The sequence below is a fragment of the Herpailurus yagouaroundi genome, unplaced genomic scaffold, assembly GCF_014898765.1.
Source record: "Herpailurus yagouaroundi ecotype Mexico unplaced genomic scaffold, PumYag 192, whole genome shotgun sequence".
NCBI lineage: Eukaryota > Metazoa > Chordata > Mammalia > Carnivora > Felidae > Herpailurus > Herpailurus yagouaroundi.
In genome coordinates this window covers 17,284,820-17,291,124 of record NW_024412423.1, presented here as the reverse complement: position 1 = coordinate 17,291,124, position 6,305 = coordinate 17,284,820, and positions in this window count along the sequence as shown.

Sequence of the window (6,305 nt, the reverse complement as noted above, 5' to 3'; positions counted from 1 at the left end):
CCGGTTGGCATCTGAAACCAGGTCTCTCAGCTACACGGGGGAGCTGTTCTCGAAATGATATGCTGACGCACATAGACAACGCAGCGCCCTGCCTTGCCTTTCACACACAGCACACCAACACACGCACACGCACACACACACACACACACACATGCATGCACACACACACATTTAGGAGGCTTTAAAAGGGACAGATGGGGTTGTACTCATTAAATTACACAAAATGCCAAAATTAGATATATAGTGCTTAATGTCTCTCCATACAGGGTCAGACATAACGGTTTAAGAGGAACTGGTCTTTGGATAAAGGTTGCCAGAATTTCAGTGTCACAGTCCATAACTGGAGCACATGAGATACCACCTGTAAGGAAGAGATTTCTTAATTTTTCTCTCTGAACATTGCTGAGCTAACACAGCTGATTTGGCCCCGCCGATGCAGTCTCCCATATGATATGCAGGATCTTGTTTCTCCTCCTGTTTTGACTCCCAGAGTCTCAAGCTCACATGAAATCTGACCACTGTCAGCTTTGGTCCGAACTGAGAAATGGCAAGAATTTTGCTGTTATAGTTTGCTACAGGAATTCAGCACCCTAATCTACTGCCTTGACCCATATGCTATCCAAGGTCCCGTCGACTCTGTTCCTGGCTGTATAAACTCCTTCGGTGTGCTTTGGTGTTCACACAGCACATTGGGAACCAAAGGGGAACATGGCTGCTGGGTTTGGATGATGTGCTGTCCTAAGTGAACCCATCTGCCGTTCAGGGAGCCAAGGTGGGAGTGAGGCTGAAGACCCTGTATTAAGCCAGGAAGTAATGATGACTTTAATGGACATAAGCTCTCACATTTCAAGTCACTCTGCCTCAGGCAACTCATGCTTCTCATTGGGAAAGTATGGATTTCCATCTAGAGTAAGAGGAATACTTTCCCACCATGAGAAGGCAAAGGATAGATGCATCAGCAGTTTTAAAAAGACATAGGTTGTTTGTTATGTGTGCACCTCTGTAAACCCATCTGATTCAGCAGGAAGGTTTCTCTTCCAGGGGTAAATGGGGTCACATGTGGAATGTATCAGCACCAGATTTCAGAAGAGTGCCATATAGCTTATAAGAACCAGCAGCCAGGATGTTCTCAAATTGAGCAAGACCCTAGAGAGTACTTACCTTCTTTATAGCAATAAACATGAGGGAGTTTAAAAATCCTGTCCTACTTATAGCTGTAAAACTGGTTTGAACCATCAACATTTTCTGTAAGAATGTTTTGGACCCAGACTCTTCCACTGTCTTGCAATATTCGAAATAAACTTGGGTAGTTTTAACAATATATTTACTGGAGAAAGTAAGAGCTACTTCATAATGACAGTTAATAACAAAACAGTTAAATCACAAGTGTTTCAAGAATCAAGTGTATTATGTGCATGTGCGTGTGCTTGGTACATTCTGGATTTTCCTGGCTGCTGCCAGAATACATCTAATGAATAAATATTTCTCAGGCTGTTTGCTTTTCCTAAAAGATTCTTCAGGGAATAACACACGTCTTCAAGAAGAACCTTACTTCTCTTTGGCTCTTTATATTGGCAAGTAGAGACAGAGAATCTAGGTCCAAATATATTTGATTAGGCCTTTTCTTTGGCCAAAGTATGAGGTAGGTGAAATGAGCCTTCAGTTTTCCTTAGGCATCCTTCCCTTAGATCCCTCCGCCATGCTCTAGATGCCCAGAGGCTTGTATACTGTCTCCTCCTGTTTACAAGTTGAGTTTTAGACTCTCCCTCTTTTCCCATTCTTTGTCCACCCCCACCCCCAAACTATCGGTTCTTATTTCTCACTGTAGGTAACCGACATGACTAACGATCAGAAAATCGTTACTGGCCATCCCCTCCCCACCCCTGGCCCCCACTTCCAGTCCACCCCACCCCAACTTGTGCCTGTGGTAATGCCAGTCCTTCTGCCTGGAAACATTTCTTCCCAACTGGCTGTTGACCACCTCCGAATCATCCTTCACGGGCTACTGCTGATAACTCGCCTTTCACAAAACCTTTATGTATTTTGCCAAGTAGGTACGATTGTTCCCTCCTTTGAAATCTTGGAGTGATTTGTTTGAAGTCTCATCTTACTATCTTTGGTCTGATGATGTATTTCATGCTTTTCTTTTATGAACCTTATACTAGATGATACGTTACCAAAGAGCAGCCCTTTCGGATGCTTCCTTCCCCATGAGTCATGTCCTGAAGACCCTCATGAAGTCCTTTGCTCCATAAATAACGATGGATCTTGTCTCTTCAAAAGCACTAGAAAGGGCTCTCCTCTGGTTGGAAATAGATAATCCAATTACATTTGATTTAAAAAATGGCTTAGTGCTGTTTTCCAAGCTCATTAAAAAAAAGGATTCCGTTGCCAAAAATGTTTATGATACTCTATATTCTCTTCTGGTAGTTTACGATGCACAGACTCACACTGAAGGCTCTGAGAAGTCCTGCTTTGATAAGTCTAGCATTTTCCAAATTTATTTGATCACATAATACCCATTTTATTGTTTTCCTTTTAACTCTTCAAAAAGTTTACCCAAAAGTAACTGGACGAATTTTGGCTCAGGGTTTTTATTTCTTTATCGTCATTAGGAACTTCCATCTAGAGTGACAATGGTTATAAATAAATATAATGAGTTTTACTGGAGGGAAATCTGGGGGAAATGTGCACATCTGGGGCTTCTCAACACTTAGCATGCAGGTAATCTTTTGGTCTTTTTCTTTGTAACCAATTTTTATAAAAGTATCATTTCCTCTTGGATTTGGACCCAGAATTACGGTTGTTGTTGTTTTTTTTTTTTTTTTTTGAACCGTGAGAATTGTAAAAATAGGATTAAATATGATTCACAAGACAAAACTGTCTATATGTGAATGAATCTTATTTTCTTCTCCTTATTCTCTCTCCTGTTTTCCCTTCTTTTCTCCCTCCCTTTCTCCTTCCCTCCCTCTCTAGGTTGTACCAATAACCCACTGAAATATTTGAAAGTATTTCCAGCTGAAAAGCCTGTACAATGTCCAGATGAGCAGTTGTGGTTCATCAAATTATTGGAGAGTTTGGAAATCACTTGAATAGTTTCGATTACAAAGAAAGCCTGTGACTAGCTTATAAACCCTTTTGTGTCTATTATAAAACAGTCTCAAAATTGGTAAACAGAGGCAATCAGGGTTACTGAGTGCACAGAACTTGGAGTCAGAGTGGTATCAAACTAAGTTGTGTTCCTGGGTAGGTTACTGAATCTCTCTAAGCCTGATTCCTCAGCTATAATGTGAAGATAACACAAGTACCTTACAAGGTTGCTGTGAGATTTTATAGGTAAAGTAGTTAACAGAATGCTTGGTGTATATGAAGTGCTTAAAAAGGGTTCATTGTTATTTTGAGTGGCTAAGAACATAGATTTTTATTTCAGTTGTCTCTGATACAAACTGAAAAAAAAAAAAAAGGAAAGGAAAGAAAGTTAAAGTCACACAGCCATGTTTAGTTAAAAGACAAACTACATTTCCCAGAATCTCTTTATTTGTGTGGTTCTGGGTTAGAACTAGCCAAAAGAGGAACTTCAGTGAGATATGGACAGGAAGGTGGAAACAGCACCCATTAATCTGAAAGGCTTTTTGCAAACAGGTGCTTGGCGGGTTCCAAGCCGTTGCTCTCTTGAGCTCCACGTCCATTTCTTCTCTCCAAATGTTAGTCCTGTTGACCAACAGCAAACTCAGATCTACTACCAGGTGTTTGTGTACCTACAAAGGAGGTAGCTTCACAGAGGCGACAGCATCCCAAAGACCTCTTAACAAATTACCCCGCCCTAGTCATACTTACCTGGCAGCTCAGACTAGTTGGTGACCCCTCTGATTCTTCAACTCTTCTTCACTTCGCCAGGGCTTCTGCAGTTGTGTGAATTCAAATCTGGTGAATGATAAACCTAGGTTTTAAATTCACAGTTCAAGGTCTAAGTTGGGAACCAGAAAGCTTCCATGACTATCTTCACATAAAACCTTTTTACCTGTACTGCTGATGCTCCACCATTGAAACTCATATTCAGAGTCAAGTCCTAGAAGATCCAAGGGGACCACCCTGGGGTATAACATGTGAGGTTTTACACATGCCAAAGGAATTGCAAGATTTCACTAATTCATGCTAACTGAAACCCAAGGTAGATGTATAGGGACAATTCTTAATGGCTTTATATTAGGGCAGAAGGAATATAATGTTTTATTAGCCTACATGTTTTTGATATGAGTTCACTAAGTGGAGATTCTGGATTCAAAGTGTTACTTCATGTGATTGGGAGTAACTCCAACAAAGGGCCTGAAAATTGGACCCACTGGTGGTCCACAATGAATAAAATTGAGATGCCAAAACTTCCTTGTTATAATGTAGTAGTATGCAGGAAAGTATACAGACATGTAGGGAGATGGTTTTAATATGATAGATGCTCACCTACCTGCTGAATTCATCCCCTGAAAGGCTCCAGAGGGCATTCCCTTGACCAAGGCTTTGAACTCCCTTCACATCAGCGAAGGCTGTACTGGAATCCTTAAAGAACTCGGTAAAGCCTATTTTCTGAAGCCCTTAAATAACATTGGGAAGTGCTGCCACAGAACTGGACCACCATTAAATTTAATGATGATACAATTCCATAAGGGCAGGAACCAAAGGGCTGCATTTCACTGTCAGAAACCAGATGGGAATGGTTACCATGAAGGGTAGCAGAATCAAAGGGGTAAAGGGAATGGTTTGACCAGCAAAGATCTTGGCTAATTGATCATGGAGTCCCTAGGACTGAAATAGATGGGCATTCTACTAAAGTCTTATTTGATTTGTGTGAGCTTTAAATCTCTAGACTTTGTGGGAAGAGGTCTGATTTGGATAACCACATCAGGAAATTGCACTCCCCTGATCAATTTCCATATAAGAATCGGTTCATTGAGAATGCCTTGAGTGAAGAGGAGACTGGATCATTTTAAAAAAGGAAGGATCCTGCTATACTGTCCAATATTATACTGTAAATTACCTTCAGGTTTTCTTTGATGGGCACAATGTACTGGAGAAGGGAAATTATCAGACTTTTTGATAATTATTGTCAATTGATACTATTTCTGGTGACCCTAAGTTCCTATTATAGCCCCACAGAGCAAGAGCTTATGGAAATCAGATAATTTAATCAAGTTCTGGCTTAAGTCTCTCTCATAAAAATCCCAAAGCCTCTACAACCACACCACAGTTATTTTCCTAATTCTGGGAAGCATATTTAGAAAAGAAATACTCAGAAACTGGCAGAAGCCCTGCTTACCTTGTTGGTTCCATGATATGTTGAATGAGGGTTTTTATGATAATAATGGCAATGGGAGCCCCTAGAATTGCCTCTACATACCAAAATTGGAAATAAAACCAATATTGCATTCTTGGAGGGATTTCACCATTACTTCTATCATTAAGGATTTGAAGGATGCAAAAATGGTAAGCCCCTGGCCCCCAATACTGGTGCCAGAATTGAATAATAAGAAAAAAAAAAGACACTGTATCATTTTGTTAGGCCATGTGCTTGAGGGTAATGGGGAACATGGTAATACCAGAGATTTACATGAGCATGAGCCCACTGCTATGTTTGATTTGCCGTACTATGAGTTCTCTGCACAAAAACAATATTGTATGGAATGCCACAATAGTGAATGAAACATTTGGTAGGTTCATAGAAGAAATTTTGGCAGAAACTTTGGAGGCTGGGAAGGGCAAATGCACATTCAGGGCAAGTAGCTCTTTCTGTGAGAACAAGTCGCTGCCTGTGTTGTGACACAAGTGAACTGATGTAAGCATACTGCACTCAAGGTGGTGGGCAGGTCTTCCCAAAGAATTCTACCATCATGGGAAAAAATATCTTCTCTGCTATTGGTAGGTTGAGCTCTCTGCAGTGACTGGCCTTGGTGAGTGGATGTTCATGTTGCTGAACCCAAGCACAATCTCCATTTCTGCCACCAATGTCTCTTGTTCCTGAGCCTATTGGCAACGAAAAGGGTGGCTGAGGAAAGACAATGGCCAACATACACAGACCTTGTCATCTCATCCACTTGATGACTGAGACCTCTCTGGTGAGGGTGCTCTTTGGTGAGGGGTCAAATAGAATAAATGGATAGAAGTTCTTCAGGAAGGTCTGCCCATATACCTTTTCCTTAGAACTCCCTCGTCACCAGTTTCAAAATCACACTCCTTCCAATCCTTGCCAATCCAGCCAAACCATCTTGATTGCAGGATTACATTAGATCGCTTCTATCACAAAACAAGGAGTC